The following is a 17,820-nucleotide window of genomic DNA, read 5'->3' as shown; positions in this document are numbered from 1 at the left end:
GGCCTCCTCGCAGCGTTCCTCCAGGCCACGTCCCACCCCTTCCTGCAATTCATCTGGCCTTCTATGTGTGCCTCTGATTTCCCGTGACACCGTCGCACACATACCACAAATACGGTCTACATACACCCTAAGATGTCCCAAGGAACTAGATTCTCCCTGGTCCCCACTATGCAGGTTGGGAATGTGGGCACTAGGGGAGACACACAATGACTGAGGACACAGGAGTGGGAAAGGACAGAGAACAAACGTCTGACTTCAGCTCTGTCTCCTGAAAGGGAGGACCTGAGTGCCAATTCCAGAGCATGGTGCCTCTGGCACTTTTGGCTCATTGTGTACAGTCCCAGGGAAGAGAGGTCAAGAGCCAAGTGAAGGGGCTGCAGAGAGGGGGTGACTTTAGGAAGGGCCCCAGGTATTAGAATCCTGAAAGCGTGACCTCATATTCTTCATGATAGGCCCCAACTGAACTTAGAACTCTGGCAACCAGGCACCCACTTTCAAAGGGCAACCTGCTCTCCAGCACACTTGAGTGGAGACCTTCGACAGAACACCATGTTCAGTTGTTGTCTTCCTACTTCCAGGGGTGCTGGGCCCACAGGAGCCCAGAGCCAGAGACATGACTGCAGTTGCAGACAGTGCTTCAGCCCTCTTTTCCGAAGCTTCTGGTCATGGGGCCGGAGACACCAACAGGTAACACAAGGCAGCTCGGGGCAGCCCACTGGAGAGTGGGCAACAACTGTGGTCCCACCTCAGCGGGCACACACCACTGTCCCTTACTGTGTGGGAGCACATCTCTCTCTCTCTCTCTCTCTCTCTCTCTCTCCCTGTTTGTGTGTGTGTGTGTGTGTGTGTGTGTGTGTGTGTTTGTAGAAGTGGGGACAGGGGATGAGGGATATGCCCTTCCTGGGCAGAAGCAAGCTGCCTGGTGTTGGAGGCTGGACCCATCTGTCATGTTCATACCCCAGGTCATAGCAGGCTGGATGAAAAGGGGAGGGTGACACAATGATAAGGCTCATAGTAGTCATGAGCCTTAGAGTGTCCTCTGGCTACGTCCTTGCTCAATGTCTTTTCAGCCATCCCTCTTAGCCTGAACTGGAGAACACGATGTCTAGTGGGGGTGTCCCCTGGTGGCAATGTTCCGGGAGGCTGCTAATGGCTCTTGGCCCTGTGTCTATGGGGCACTGCCTTTTCAGAGCTGCACCCCAGAGACTGTGAATGAGCTGGCTGGGGACTTCAACGACTCCAACTCGCTGGACAAGGGTCAGGTGTCCCAGGCCACCCAGGATCAGTGCTGCTCTGAGGTGAGAATAGGAAGAAGCTCCTCCACACCCAGGGCCCCCATGCAACGATGGGGACAAACCTGGGGCCTTCCCAGAGTGTTTCCACTTGACTATTCCACCGGCCCCACCCCAGAGTAACCCACACCTCCGCACATATGCCACACCTATGGGTAAGTAAGGGAGGAAGACACTCTTCACCTACGTGGGACTGGTAGAGAATAGAGTGAATGCTTTCCGTGGCATGGGGGGAAGTTGTTTTGATTTCTTTCCTCTGGCCTTGTGTTGCTTTTCACAAAGCCATGAGTATCTTGGCCTTTTCCCACGGGTTTTACGATTTTCCCTACTCATGCCAGCTAACAAGTGGAGAACCCAGCTGGGTTCTGGAGAACTGGCCCACGCCCTTCTAAATCCTCATACCAGATAGGGTGATTGAACCTACAAAAGGGCCGGTGGGATCAAGCCATTCTACACGTCTTTCTGGAATGTATCAACTCTCAGAACACATCGAATCCTAGGAGGTCCACCAGCTCACAGGCTCTTTCCCTCTAGGTCCTCACAGTCCCCCTTTCTAAAGGACGTGGTCTGCTACAGTGACTCGGTCTAGCATTGCTGCTGGAACTTGACGTGACTCAAACTGCTTGCCATTCCAGCAATGCTGCAAGGAAAGGGCACCTCAAGGGTCCTCACAGATGATTTGGGTCACTCCATCTGCCAGACCGTAGACCCAAAGATTGGGTGGAAGGCCTCCGATGCCTCCTGGCCCAGGTAGCTGGCTCTGGCATGAGCTGCTGCAAGGCTTCAGCTACTCCATCTCCCTTGACAAGCAGCAGGGACCTCAGGCCACCAACAACATCCAGTCCTGGTCTGGGGTGAGAACGGGCCCAGGTTCATGGCCAGTCTCAGGACCCAGAGATGACCGGGGCCAGCCCACAGCCCAGACTAGACACAACTGGCTGCCCTGGGGCCTGCCAAGGAAGGTGGTTTCCCCCTGAACCTTTCTGCCCCTGACAGCAACAGGCCAAACCGCATCAGCATAGGCGAAATGCCATGTAGCCCATGCTTTGGACAGATCTCAGACCCAACGCGGATGACCTTGAGCAGGCTTGGAGATGCTCAACCTCTCTTTTCTCCTCTCAACAGTAGGGCTCCTTCCTCATGACTCCATGGCATACACATACAGATCTTCATACGGGCTAGGAAGAGACAGACAGGCTATTGCTGTCCAGCGAACCACACATGTTGAAGTCACCAGTACATTTAAGCCTAGATGGGTCCTTTGGAGGTTGGTTTTAGGTTTTCAGCCAAGAACCTTTTTTCTGGGTGGGCACACAAGTCCCTCGTCGTCTTGCCCAAGTTCCCAAAGGGATGGGAGGATGCAGTCTGAGCTCCAGACCCTGCTCTTCCTGGGGCTTCACGGCGTTGAAGCTGACTATGTTGCTCCCCACCCCGCCCCCTTGTCTGCCTGCTGGAAAAGGCATCATCCCTGTCCCCGGACGAGGCCTGCACGATGCTGGAGCTCAAACAAGGCACAGTGCAGAGATGGAGACATTCCCTGCTGCTATCCTTCCCGGATAGAAGCCTCTCAATCGTCACCACCATGTTCTCCATCTATCAGATGTTCCCGTCAGCCCGGCAGGTCCGGGATCACCAGTTCCCTCGGTGAGTGCCCACCTCATAGCCAGCACAAGGGGGAGCCTTCCGTCTACTAGTTGTAGGACTTGGGAATGTCACTGCACCTCTCTGACTTTCCCTCTCCTGTCCGGAAAAGTGGAGGTGCTAAGAGGATGAACCTCGTAGGGCGACTGCAGGGAGTCATGGGAGGAAACATGGCACGCGCCTCTCTGGGGCCCGGCTCTGCAGAAAGGGCTGCTGGACATGCTGGGCGTCTTCGCGCTGAACATTTCCCTCTCCAGGGAAGACGCGTTCAGGCTCAACCCTCACAGGCCTGTGGTCCTTCTGGGTCTAGAGAAAGGAAACGGAAAGCTGGCAGCTTTCCTATTGGCAAAGGACCTCTGAGATGCCATCTAGCTGGTCCTGACTGTGGTCCTTGATGTGCCCAGGTCGAGGGGACACTGGGAGCAGGCAGAGCAGCCCAAGGGCCACTCAGGATTTGCAAAGTCCTGTTTGGGATGATTTCATTCAATCATGGCTCTTAAGCACCTAGGAATGCAGGCTCTCTCTAGTCACCAAGAGCAGTGAATGGGTAACGTAGAGACAATGTCTGGGTCTCCATTCTCGTCCCAGGGTCACATAGGCACTCTCCACATCCTAAGCACGCATGTCTAGCGTTCATCAGATGGGGCATCTCTGTGACCTACTCTAGGGATGAATGGATCCACCTCTCTTGGGACCACGAGGATGCACTCTACGATCAAGGAAGAACAGGATAGGTCTTTGGGTGCCAGAGGAGGTCCTGCTGCCTCCACAGAGCAGGGTGGGAGGCGACAGGGGATGTTGCTGGCGAGGGATGTTCAGAACCATGGATCTCCCAGGACTCTCGATTTCCATGGGAGAGCTTAGTGGGGCAGCTTCCTCTGAAGAGGCCAAAGAGTCCGAGAGAGGTGTGGACGGGATGCCAAGCACTCTGGGAAGCAGAGCCCATTGTGGGCTGAGTTGGTGCCTACAACAGCCATCCCTTGGATGGTCCATTCTTGCTCCGCCTGCCCCTATCCATATCCACCTCCGCTGACCACCACAAGTGGGGCCAAGGACAGAAAGGGTGGGGACCGGACCACTCACCCGTCGGCCTCCAACCAAAGCCCAGACACTGGTCTGCAGGGAGGATGCATGACTGAGGGGCCAAAGGACAGACCTATGGGAGGTCCCTCCCTCATCCCACGTGGTCAGCAGTCAGCAAGGACAGCTCCAGAGGGGTTGCAAGTGGGCTGGCGCCATTCTGTGGGGCCCACACCGAAAGGATGGTGCTGTGGGAGTAGCGTGGAAAAGGAAGGGAAGGCCAGGTCTCTGACTCTGCCCCACATTTGACTTTCCCCAGCACTCTGTGTCCCATCTTGGGAACCTGGCCTGAGCAGACACGGCAGGATATCGGGCAGTCCCTGCACACTGCCCATGTGGAGGTCAAGGGGGCCTATGTGCACGTCACGTGGCATGACCGGGACCTAAACACCCATGCCCCCGTTCCGCTGAGGCAGCGGGAACTTCTGCAGCTCACAGAGGCTGAGGCGGAGGGTAAGGGGCATTGCAAGCTGGGAAGGCCATCTGGGATGGGGCTCATGGGCTGGGTATTCCTTGAAAGGCCATGGGATCCGTCCTGTTCAGGGAAAGGCACATGGAGTGTCAGTGATGTGGCTGAATCGTTCCCCTTACTCCCACCCCCGTGTCCGCTATGCGACGCGTTCCAGCAGCTGAGCCGGCCAAAGAGCCTCCCATGGAGCGAGAGGCAACCCTGGCTCTGCATCAGCCATCACCTTCAGGGTCCGAGCCAGCCTCCCCTCCACCGGCTGCTCCAGAACTGGAACAGGGGCTCCTAGGTTACGGATGGTCGCCGGGTCCTGAGGCACAGACGGCTGGGCCATCGGCTTGCCTGGGAGTTTGCACGCCAGCTGTCGCAGGTGCCACTGAGCCCACTCCAGCCGCAGAGGCATCCTGCCAACCCAAGAAGCGGCTCAAAGAGAAGGAGCCTGACCTCCTGGACTTCCCTCCCAAGCTGGTGGCAGAGCAGCTCACCTACATGGATGCGGTGAGCAGCTGGGCCCCCAGGGTAGGAGGGCAGGGCCGGCTTTTCTTCTGCTCTCCGCTGCCCTATACCGGCTTTTCCCTGATGTGGACTCCTAGGATATAGGGCCAGATCTCAGCTGCAGCCCTAACCGACCGGGGAAACCCATCAGGGTTTTTAGACCTGAGCTTTCACTGTCCAGCTGCGGACTGTGGAGACAGGCACTGAGAAGGACTGAGGCAGAGGTACCACGCAGATGCAATGACTCAGAAGCGAGAGCCCGTAAATGGGAAGGCTCTGGTCCCCCGCGGGGAGGAGGGCAGCTCCCTGTGTGCAATCCCGTCCATGGGTCGCCCACCCATCTGCCTGGGAGCCTGAGCACCATCAACCTGGCTTAGGCATCTGATGCGTCCTGAAGGACAGGCTAGACACGGAAAGCCATGCTTTCAGCCACCAGGTGACAATGGGCACCTGTAAGGAGACAGGGACCGCAGGGATGAGCATTTGGAGGAGGAGATGCCCCCTTGGGAGCACCACCTGGTGCGGCCCCCTGGACATGGAATGATCAGGGTGCACACGCCTCCCTCCCTTCCCTTGCCTCTCTTGGCTCCTGGGGCGTCCCGCACTGGCTTCCCTCGGAGAAGAAGAGGGGCATGAAATGCAGGCTCTCTAAGCAGGCTCCGGCCACATTCGCAGCCTCCTGAGCTCCAGCTCTGACCTGGGACCCCTCCCGAGGACATGAGTCTTGCATGGGCGAACATGTGTGGGGCTCAACACACCTCCCCCTGTCCCCTAGGAGCTGTTCAAGAAGGTGGTGCCCCATCAGTGCCTGGGCTCCGTCTGGTCCCGGAGGAACAGGCCTGGCAACGAGCACCTGGCACCCACAGTCCGGGCCACCATCGCCCACTTCAATGCTGTGGCCAGCTGCATCGTCACCACGTGCCTTGGCGACCCAAGCATGACAGCCCGGGACAGGGCCGTGGTGGTGGGCCACTGGATCCGGGTGGCCAAGGTATGCTGTGGGAGGCCCAGCTCCCTGAGGCTCGCCTGAGCCTCGGGAACTGCTCTTCTGTCTCGCTCCCTTCTCAGGGCTGAAGGCCCTGCTCTAAGGCCTGTGGTCCCTAGGCTCTTCCTCCCGGGGGCATGGCCCAACGTTGGGACGCTCAGTTCCCACGTGACGCCTCCTTTGCAGTGAGGGAAAATCCTCCCTCTCGCCAGCAGTGTTCCTCTTTAGGGCTGACCTGTGCCCTTCTGCAGCTCCCTGGACATCAGCTTCACCCGTGGGGGAGCCCTAAACCGAGGGGGGCACTAAAGCTCTCGAGCATCTGGGGCTCCTGCTCTCCCACTGACAGCTCCTTCTCCTCCCTCCCCCAGGCCTGTCAGATCCTAGGGAACTACTCCTCCCTGCGTGCCATCCTGGCGGCTCTGCAGAGTGCCTCCATCCACCGCCTGCAGAGGACATGGGACAACGTTTCCAGGTGAGGAGGCTTCTCTGCAGGAGGGGCCAGGATGGAGGCGGGATCTCCCACAGGCCTGTCCTTTGCCCCCCTCAGTCAGCTTGGACCTCCTGGGAGGCAGCAAACCCTGACCAAAGGACCTGGGCCCGGGGCTGCTCCTCTCAGCCTTCCTGGGGAACAGGCCACCAGGCCTCCTGCTTGAGAAATCCAATGTCCTCCATGCCCCACCCTGGCCTCAGCTGAATTCCATATTTCCACGTGGTGACTTGGCAGCCACTGAAGTCTCTGCCCATGGTTCAGCCAGAACCCCACCCAAACTGAGCTGTTCAATTAAGCTGGGAAGGGACGCCCAGGGGGACGCCCAGGAGAACGCCCTCCCATGTCCTACGAAGACCCCAGTGCTCAGAGCAGCCCAGAGCAAACCCTCAGCCAGCCCCGTGGACATGCGGGGCTGCTCCAAGAAAAGGGACTCGCACTCTACCCTGCCACGTTAGGACTCCCCTGAGCCTAACTTCTTTCCCTCTCTTCAGGAAGAGCTTCCGAACATTCCAACAGCTCTGCACAGAAGGCAACCCCCAGGGCAGGGAACTACTCATCAAGGTAGCACGGGAGGTGCAGGGCTCCAAGGACAGGAGAGGGGTGGGAGGAGGCGTGATCCTGTGTGGATGAAGTAGGGAATGGCCTGAAGCATTCCTCGGGGAGCAGAAGCCTTTGGCAGGAATGTGCTGACAGCCTGGGCTGAAGATTCCCCCTGGGGCTGGGACAAGCGGGTGCTGCCCATCCAGACTCCCTAGGCTAGATTTCAGGTCTCTCTGTGTCCATCCATCGAGAAGGTCCACATGGGGGCCCACATGAACGCGGACAGCCCAGAGGACAGGCCCCTGCTCACAGATGGGGTGGGGATGGGTTGTGGGCCACAAAAATGATGATCCTAAGAGGATCCTGAGTGCTCAGGAGACCGCAGGAGGTAGGTGGAGTTCCCCCTTCTGCCCATGGGAAAACAGGCTCAGGGAGGCCAGGCTCCAAGCTCCAGGTCCCCCATGGACTGAATGGGGGAGCTGAGATTGTTCTAGAAGGACTCGTGGCATGCTTCAGGGGAATGGAGCGTCAGTATCAGCAGACGTAGGTCGGACGTCTAGGGTCTGCAGTCCAAGACGGTGGGCGCAAGGGGACTGAGGCTATCCTGCTCTCAAGGATCTTGTCCTTGGCCCTCTAGAAGCGGCCCTCGAACAAACTGGCCAGCCTGGTGAGGCAGCTGCAGAGAGCGCGGAAGGGGCTGCCCAAGAAGGTGAGTGTGCCTGAGGGACAGGGCCTCCAAGGCCAGGGGAGAGGGGCTCCTCCCTGAGGGCTAGAAGCGTCCAGATCAGGACAGGTGGGACCTGCCACTCCAGCTCCACCTCCTGCCTGCCGCCACAGTTGCTCAATGTCTTCTTTCCTGGGGACCAGGAGGAAGGAGTCTAGCAGGCTGGGTAGAGAATGGATTTGGGGCTGGGGAGGGGCCCGGGGCTCCATAGCCAGGGGGTTTTTTGAATTTCAAAAAGCAGGCCCTGGAGGCGATTAGGAGGAGTCTGATGTTCTGGGAGGGTGAGGGGAAAGCGAATCCAGGGGAAGCAACTAAGGGTCCTAGGCCCTTTTCCATGTGGGAAAGTGGGGTGGGCCAGGACGCTGAAGTCTTTTCGGGGAGGGCCCCTGTGGGCACCAGACAGCAGGGACTCATCCCAAACCTACCCCTCATGACACAGGGTGTCGTCCCATACCTTGGCACTTTCCTCTCCGACCTGGTGGTGCTTGATACAGCAATGGAGGACTACCTGGAGGTGGGTGAGCCTGAGGATTGTGGAGGAGGGACCAGAGTCCTGAGGACAGGGAGCAGAGAGTCCCCGGACTGAGCCCTGAGCTCTGAGTCCTTCGGAGACCTCCCTTCCCCACAGCCTCACAGCCGCCCCTAAGAACTGGCATCTCTTGCCCATCTCAGTGCTGAGGGAAGGGAGTCTGCACCCAGACGGGTGGCCCAAGACTGGGGAAGCACCAGCGCATCCTGAAGGTGAAGCTGCATGCGCTCTGTGTGCATGGGCTGCAGCCTCTCCCTCAGACCTTGCCTGTCGGGGACAGTGAAGTCAGGACCCTGCACATCAGCCACACTTCAGGAGCCCAGCAGATCCTGCCTGCCTGAGGCGTCTGCCGCTCCCTTCAGTCACCACAGAGTGTTGTGCTGCAGGGTGCTGACCGGGAGCCCTTTCACCATCCCCCAGTCTTCCTTCCTCTGGACCCCAGGGCTTGCCCTAACCCCAGTCTCATTGTGTGTGTGGCTTGGCGGCCCACTCCGGGGTCCTGGCCTACGCGCAGCCTCAGAACGGGTGGGTGTAAGGTGCTAGGACTGACCGGGGGCCTCTTTCTGAAGGACAATGGTTGTCTACTTTCCAGGGCAATGAGATCAACCACCGCAAAAAGAATAAGGTGAGCATACGTAGCCCTGGCTGTAGGGAAGGGCAGGCAGACCCTATCAGAGACGCCCCTGGGAAGAACATTGCTTGGCTCCATCCACTCCCCTCCATCTCCCATTTCCTGGGACAGGTTGCTAAGAATGAAGTGCAAGACCCATCGAGTCAGTCAGTAGGGATCCAGAAGGGCATCAAGGAGAACTTCCCTTGATGGAGGAGGGGCTAATTCTACTAGCCTCTGAGAACAGTTTGGGACCAGACGAAGTTGCATGCAGGAGGGTGGTCATGTGTGCCAAGACCCAGGACCCGACCCCTGTCCCGCTGCTCGGCCCTCACCTGGCCCTGTAGCTTCCCCACCCAGGCTCAGGGTGCATCCTGTGCCTCTGTCCCGGCCCAGGAATACCGAGTCCTCACGGACATCATGCTGCTCCAGGCGGCGGCAGAGAATTACTGCCTAGAGCCCCAGCATCCATTCACGGCCTGGTTCTGGGCTGTGGAGCGGCTCAGCGAGGAGGACAGGTGAGGCCCACTCAGGAGCTGGGTCAGGCGACGTCGGGGTGGACTCTTTCTGCTGGCCCCGCCTGGGATCCTCCTTCTAGGGCTCCCTGGGCAGCCAGACACCAGCTGTGGGAAAACCCTGGGAGGGACTCCTGAATGCCAGCTGCTGCTCAACTCACAGGTGTCCCTCTGTCCTTAGCTACAACCTGTCATGCCAGCTGGAGCCGCGGTCCTAGCTGGCCAGCAGAACACAAGCACCAGGACCACTGGCTACAGCCACCATCAGACCTGAACCCGTGCACACTGGCTGAGCCAAGGATTGCCCCTCGGCCCCTGGGCTACTTGTGGTGCACGAGCCCCATCCGCTGCTCAACACCCCTTCCTCTCCCCTACAGAATTACTTGTTCTGGAAGGGGCAATATTGAATATAATTAAAGGGTTGTTATTTAACCACAACCACCACCACCACAACAACAAAAAGGAATGAGAACCCTTGGGATTAAAGTTTTCTTACCCAAATAATAATAGTAGTAGTAGTAGTAGTAATAATAATAATAATAATAATAATAATAATAATAATAATAAAGGTTTTTATTTTCTCCTCTACCTGCCCACGTGTGCGTTTGGTTCTTTTATTTCCTACGGTAATGTACAACGTGTACAGACTCTCTTCTTCATTCCTGAACCCAGAAATCTTACAGAGTCAGCAGCTATTCAATGGGGCAGAAAGGAGAGGAGCCAGCCCTCCTCACTTCTGGTGGCACTACTCATTACTGGTGGCACCTCCCAATGCCGTTTCCTCAGAGGACAGGTTCATTTCTGTGTCAGGCATCTGGGCAAACAGCAGACACAGCCCTCAGGACCCCTGAGATGGAGACGTTGCAGGTCCTTCCCCAGGAAGGCAACAAACCCTGACCAGGCGAGTCCTGGAGAGTTCCTTCCCCTCCCCAGAACTATGTGCTGCCCAGGAGAGGGGCTGCTACTCTACCCTCTAAAGCAAGGAGGACGATGTCTTGCTTCCTTGGGGATATGCTACGTGTGCGTGTGTTTGTGCGGGTTTGGACCCAGTATTTGGGACTGACGGTTGTCGAGTTCAGTCTCCTGAATTGCATCAGCACGATGTAGGGAAAACACATGCAAAGAGATTCAACCCTGCCTGTGGAAGCTCCAAAATCTGAGGAAGATATTTTGTAAATGGAAGAAGGGCAGGCAGGACGTCCCGTCCTCAGTTTCCCTAGAGGCTCTCCAGGTTCACCCTTTACCAAGACTGGAATCCCCCTGGGATCCTTATCCAGGATCTCTGGATTCCTTTTCCCTGCTTCTTTTGGGTGAGGCTGGAGAAAAACGAAAGAAACTGGGAGGTGTCTCTGGCTCTATTCACGTCTATGCTGACCTAGGAGCTAGGATGTCCAGCCATCCTGCATTTCCTTACGCAGTTCTTGGCAAGGCCGTGGGGCCCTTCAGGCCCCTGACCCTCTTGGTCAGGTCCATGGTAGCCACTGCTCCCTGGCTGGGGCCTGATGGAGCAGAGATTGGTTCTCCCTTGCCAGGATAAAGGTTCAGATCCTTGACCAGAGAAACCCCACACTCTCCTGGCTGGCCAAGGGCACTGTCAGGTCCAGGTGGTTCTGAAGTCCCTGGTCTCCATCATCCACCAGGTGACACACCCATGTTCCACTCACTTGTCTGAAATGGGGAACTCGCCTGACGCGGTAGACCAACACACACATGGAATGTGAGCAGGGGAGAAGCGTCTATCATGCAAATGGATGCGAAACGAAGCAAGGGTAGGAATCCTTCTCTCCAGACACAACAGACTCTGAACCAAAGGGGGGAGGTACGAAGCCACAGAGAAGGACACTACTTCCTCGCAAGGGAGGCCATGTAATAGGAGAGAACATCTCGAAATATGTAGACACGCACCATGGGAGCACCCAAAGGCATCCAACAGTGCATAACAAACATAAAGTCACCTTTGACAGCCGTACCATGCAGTGGGGGACTCTAACACCCCACATCTGCTAATGGACACAGGATCCAAACTGACAATCAACAGGGAATCTATGGCTTTGAGGGATGCACCCGTTTCAACACGTAGATGCAGAACCTTCCACCCTGAAACCGCAGCATCCGCAGTGCTGGATTTCCAGTGCACATGGAACATTCTCCAGAGTAGATCACACGTTAGGGCACAACCCAAGTCTCAACAAACTCCAAAAGATGGATATCATCCCACGCATCTTTTCTCAGCACGATGCTACGGAACGCCAAATGAACCCTAAGAGCAACCCTGGAGAGACCACGAATCCATGGAAGTTCAATTACATGCTACCCAACCAGCACTGGGTCAACCCGGAATCCAAAGAGGATGTCCAAAATTACATGGAAGCAAAAGGACACGCCAAGGGTCCCCAACCTTGCAGATACAGCGCCAGGGAATCTAAGAAGACAGGATCCAGCACCACAAGAAAAATCCCCAATACCATCAGCTGACACATAAGGACCTAGCCAAAGCACAACACAGAGCTCCTGAGCAGTCGCTCAGCCTGGGCGAGTTGGAGCTCCTGCTGTTGGGTGCAGGCTTAGCTTCCATCTCGACTCTAAGTCCCAGCCTGGGGGGTGTTCTTTCCTTTCTCCCAGGACCATCCCCACCAGGGCCACTGGGGAATCAACCCTTCAGGGGGTTCTCGGCAGAGAGAAATGGCCCAAAGGGCCCAGGAAACAACCACCCCTTCCCCACTGGTGGATCAAGGTGGCCCATTAGCGCTCCCTCTGTGGAACATTCCACAGTGCTTTTGGGGGGACGACCCTCTCAGGCTCTGATGCCCAGGGTTTCTCGGCAAAGGGCAGATTCCGACTGAGTACCCCTGGGAGGGACCTGACACTCTGCACTTCCGGCATGCTCGCAGCTAATGCCCCGGCCACCTGTCCCCGGAGCACACGGAGAGACAACTTGCCAGCGGACCAGTGGACAAAACGTCCTCTCTTTCACCACCAGGAAGAGATCGATGCGCAACCGTCTGGCAGCCACAAAGAGGTGTTTGATTGTCAGGAAGATCAACAGCCAGGCAGGGCTTGGTCCACCCCCACAGGCCTCTCCTCCTCTTCTCCTCCAGAGTATAGGGAGGCAGGATGGCAGGAAAGACAGTTTGTTCAGTGGAAGCGAAATCCTGAGCTTGAGTCCCTTTCTCCCTAGTAGCCTGGGCACTCCTACGCTGCTTCCACTGTGGCCTCTGTGCAAGGCCATTCGAAACACCAGTGCTGGCTTGCGAAGTTCCGGGATACTGGGCAGAAAGCGATGGAACACAAGAGAGTCCCAGGGAAGTGACAACGGGTTTGGTCATGAAAGCTTGAAGCTGTCAAAGACCATCTCTTGCCCTATGTTCCCTTGGTCAGAAACCTTTCAGCAACCGCTCAGAGGAGAGACAGGCAGGTACAGAGCAGGGATGGGGAACCCTGGGAGCCACTGTGGACCGAACCGTGGGTGTTTTGTTAACATGGGCTTTGATTCATGTGTGACTTTTCAGAAACAGAAAAGAATAAAGGGAATCAGGAAACAGAGGCAATCAAAAACACCGGCTCAAATATAGGGAACATACTGTTGGGAACCAGGTGGGCGGATGGGTGGAAGAGGGGGTGGGGATTAAGAAGACACTTACTGTGCTGAGCACCGAGTCACATACAGAATTCCTGAATCCCTACTCTTCAACTGAAACGACGAAAATACTGTACGTCCATTAGACTGTATTTTCAAAATTGTCTTTGAAAGGTGGGTATTAGGAGACCAAAATGAGATTACGCTCTGAGAGTTTCCCAATCAGGTCTCCTCAGGCTGTACGTGAATGCACCTTAAAGATCAGTGAAAGAGCCCAAAGACAAAAGTGACATCTGTTGATATGGAAAGGCCAGTGCCCACCTCTGTGATCACAGAAAACACACACCTTCCTATGATATTGGCTGTCGTAAAAGCATTTCACCGACGTCCCCTTGGAGCTACGCTCCTCTGGTATTTCCATTCTCCTTGGTTGTGTGTCCTCATGGAGTAGTTGAAGGGAATATTGCTACCCCGTGTTTGGTGGACTAAACCAAAGCTGGCTATTTCTAGCCCCTGGAAGACTGAGCTAAAGGGCCTTCTGGAAAACATTGCACAACTGGATCTCTCATCGTCTTCCAGAGAAGGAAAGGGAGGCCCCAAAGGGCACCAGTGGAACAGGAACACAGAGGAGGTTCTCCTGACACCAGCATCAGGATCCCAACTCCCTGAGCAAGAATGAAGAACCCCCGTCCCCCCACACACAATGGACACATATCACTGGAATGGGTCAGTTCCCAGGAAAAGCGAAATGCGGCCAAACATGGAAAGGTACACAATAACCTCACTGAAAGAAAGCCCACTGGGATCCCCTGCCCTGGGTCTTAAGTTCCACCTATGCATGAAGCCATTTGATAATCACAGGGGAAGGGAGGGAAAACTGAATGGGAAGCCACCAGAGAGGGAGAAAAATGATGCGAGGCTCTTCTCTAAGAAACAAGCAGAGGAGCCTAACAAATAGCAGGGAGCACATGGGGAGTTAGAGAGGAGAAGGGAGTTAGGGAAAACTGGAAGGGGAGGTGAACCTTGAGAGACTATAGACTCTGGAAAACAATCTGAGGGTTTTGAAGGGGCGGGGGCGTGGGAGGTCGGGGTACCAGGTGGTGGGTATTATAGAGGGCACGGATTGCACGGAGCACTGGGGGTGGTGCAAAAATAATGAATACTGTTATCCTGAAAATAAAGAAAAATTAAATTAAAAAAAAAAGCAAAGAAACAAGCAGAGGGTTGCTGGAGGGGAGGTGGGTGCGGGTATGGGACAATTCGGGCAGGAGCATAAAGGAGGGCATGCGATGGGATGAGCACTGGGGGTGAAACGCAACTGATGAACAGCTGGGCACTACTACCTCGGAAGCTGATGAGGAACTGTACGGTGGCTTACTGACTTTCCACAACAACAACAAAATACAATCCAAGGTTCTGTGTTTCCTTGATTTTCAAAGTGGAAAATACGGGATGATTTCTTTTCTTCCCTCAAGCAAGGAAATGACATAGCCTATTCACGAAAAGGCAATGCTCAGGACATTCTACCCCTTTCAGCCCTAAAGAAGTTTTTCAAACAGGCTTTCACCAGTTGCAGTCCTCATGCCCTTCTAGTCATTTCGGAGCACTCTTGACAGGGGGCAAACCCTTTTTTTCTTCAAGGTGACTCACCCCAAGCAGGTAATATCCCTATGTGCCACAGGAGTGACTACAGGTGCGCCCCCCCCCCCAACCTTTCCAAGGGCCTCACTACAAGTTTTCCAGAAAGGTGGCATGAATAGTACTGGCTGGAAGGTGGATGCTGCATGACATCCATCCCTTTGTTCACTTGAGGGATGACTAGGGGCAAAGTCTCCATCTCAGTCGTGGACGTGCCAGAGCTCTCCAGCTCCCCTTCAGACACGGCCCTGCCCTCTCTCCCATAGAAGAACCTGCAGAACTACGTGACCATGAACTGGGAACACACAACAAGGGTACAAAGGTCTTACCTGAATTCAGCTCAGCATGGCAATGACAGACTGGTCCCTCTTGGAGGTTGTTCCCAGTGTCCTTGAGGCATTCGAACCCCTTCTTGGCGGCTGACTCCAGACAGTGGCTCACCTGTCACAGTGGCTCATGATAGAGGGATGAGAAGTTCCTCGGAGACAGGTGTCACCACACCACTATCATCACCCTTTGTCGTGGAATAAATCTATGTCCCTCGTCGGATTAAGAAACCCTTCAAACAGGACTGGAGCAGGTGGCAATAAAAGGCTCCCTTTGAAGAAGGGCTGAGCTTGGGGACATGTCCAGTCCTATGTCTCACTGCTGCCATCACCACACACAGTGGTGCCCCAAATGGGCAGGGTACCATTTCCAGTACACGGCTCCTGCTCGCCCAAGGTACCTATTCCTATCATCGCGCCATCGCATCTGGTCAGGACCCCAGCATTAGGCCTGTGCGTCTCCAGTTCCTGCTGCTGCCTGCCTCCACCAGCGATCCTGTTTCCTCTCTGAATTCCGAGCGCCGCAGCATCCATCTTCCTCACCTTCACAAAACAGGATTGTGCAATGATTTCATGGATACGACCTGCAAGGCACAGGATGGAAAAGAAAAGGAAACTCACACCCTGGACATTCAGGATACTTAAAATCTTTGTGACTTGAATGACGTTATCAACCAAGGGAAAGCACAGTCCAGAAGTCGGGAAAGCATGTTTGCAAACCATGGATCTGGCAGGTTCTCAATATCCACAATATCTAGAGATCCCAGGAACTCAACAACATCAACAACAAGAGAAAAACAAGTCAAATGTGATGTGTGAATGTACACATGGGCAAGAGACATAACCTCAAAGCTATACGCAAGGAAGGAAATTGCAAGCAATGAGATACCTTTATGAATCCATGAGGTTGGCTCCCCATGGAAAAAGAAAAACAAAACAAAACACAACAAAGCAAAACAAAACAAAACAAAACACTCGGGAGAAAGGAAAAGACCAAGCCATGGCAAAGATAAAGAGAATTAGGAACCTTGCTGATTGGGTGTGGTAGGAATGTTTAAGGGCATGCTTGTGAAATCAGTATGACAGCTCTTCACAAAAATCAACTTGAGTGGGACACCTGGGTGGCTCAGTCTGTTGAGGTCTCAGGATCCTGGGATGGAGTCCCACATCGGGCTTCTTGCTCAGCCGGGAGCCTGCTTCTCCCCTGCCTGCTCTGCCTGCCACTTCTCCTGCTTCTGCATGCCTCTTTCTCACGCTGACAAATGAATAAATAAACCGTTTTTAAAAAATCAACTTTCGCACTACCATGTGTTTTAGTACTTGCCCTTCTGTGCTAGGTACCCACATTCATGAACAGGATAGTATGGTCCTGGAGACTTATCTGAGCACACCTTCTCATGGCAGCATGGTTCCTAAAAGCTAACCCATGAACGCAATCCAAGTATCTGTCCAGGGAGGAACAGATGTTGTATATACAGACGTTGGGATAGTATTCATTCGCTAAAGAGGACAAAAACATTGACATGCGCCACCCCGTGGGCGAACGTTGAGGAGGGTGTGCTAAGTGAGAGGAGTATGCATGAAGATAACCAACTTGGACTCCACTCTTAGGACCTACCTAGAGTGGACTCCGAAGGACAGAAAGTAGAATGGTGTTTGCCAAGGGCTGGAAGGAGGCGCTCGCGGGAAGAGTCTGACGCATGCTAAAGAGCTTTAGATGGACAAGATGCCAAGGAGATGGGAAGGTGGGTTCCAGGGAGCTTGGGACAAAGACATTAATGCTTTTTAAGACATTTAGAATGTACTCCGTGAACTTCATGGACTTCACGACCTAAAAATAAATTGCACTGAAAAGCTGCAAAGATGGAGAAATGAACACAGGACCATTTCATCTGGCCCTTTATACCCTTTCCAGGTAGGTCCTCTCTCAGCCATTCGACTTCTGCCATTTTCCTTGAGACAACATGGAGCCAACAAAATGTCCTTCTGTGCCTACTTCGAGGTTGAAAGACAGAATTGCCCCACCCGGGACAACTTTATGTGAGAAGGTATTTTTCAGAGTTAATTTCTTGAGACCTGTTATTCCTTGATCATGTTTTCAAACAGAACCCAAACTGAACATTCTCCTTCGTCTGCTTGATTTTTCCTTCCCTGATTTTTTCCCCCCACTCAGAACCCATTGTTGATGCAAGGGCTTGGGTGTTCCTATGCCTGTCGTCATCTACTGACTTTAGCTTCTGCTGTTTCCAGTTTTGCTTACGTGTCATTCCTTTACCAAGTCAACTTTCCCGAGGCTCATTATGAATAGTAAAATATTTTCGGCCCCAGTTGGATTGAAAGAACTGACATCGAGCACTGTGCACGTCTCAGCTACACAACACAATGACTTCATGTTCCTAGGCCCTAAAAGGATGACCAGAATAAGCGGTGTTCACAAGGATTCCTGACCATGGGGGTGGGCGCAGGGAGTTCTTGGCCATATTCCTTGGCTGTCTAGGAGTATGTTCCCAGGCGTGAAACTCTGGGATCCTACGGTAGATTGTTGGTTGGGAGCATAGGAGCTAACAAATGCCGGTGAGGACAGGGAGAACAGGGAACCCTTGGACACCATCCGTGGGAATGCACACTGGCACAAGTCACTGTGCAACACAGTATGGAGGGTCCCACAGTCTAGAGATGGACCAACGCACCAAACAGTGCCATGCGAAAGAAAAGAGCAAGCGTTCCGTGAGACAAACGAAGAATACTCTGAAAGAAGGCTGCAGAGTCATTGGAGAGAAAGGCCCGAAAGGCCTCACTGAGGGGGACAGCGCTGAGGACAGAATAAAAACAAGGGAGCTAGTCCCACACAAGTCTGGCTGCCCTGTGTCATGAAGAGGGAAGGCACCTCTGCCTTAGAGCCTCACTACCAG

The 17,820-nt window shown here is 54.6% G+C and overlaps 1 long non-coding RNA gene across 1 annotated transcript in view; it reads right to left on the bottom strand.

Moving 5' to 3' along the window:
- Positions 1 to 17,820, bottom strand: part of LOC309857432 — a 296,182-nt gene that overhangs the window by 139,665 nt on the left and 138,697 nt on the right. The window contains exon 7 of the long non-coding RNA XR_014307711.1: positions 14,912 to 15,492. This is a non-coding gene — a long non-coding RNA (uncharacterized lncRNA). The remainder of the gene's footprint in view (positions 1 to 14,911; positions 15,493 to 17,820) is intronic.

Source organism: Mustela nivalis (assembly GCF_964662115.1).
Source record: "Mustela nivalis genome assembly, contig: HAP1_SCAFFOLD_701, whole genome shotgun sequence".
Taxonomy (NCBI): domain Eukaryota; kingdom Metazoa; phylum Chordata; class Mammalia; order Carnivora; family Mustelidae; genus Mustela; species Mustela nivalis.
This window is presented reverse-complemented; position numbering and strand designations above follow the sequence as displayed.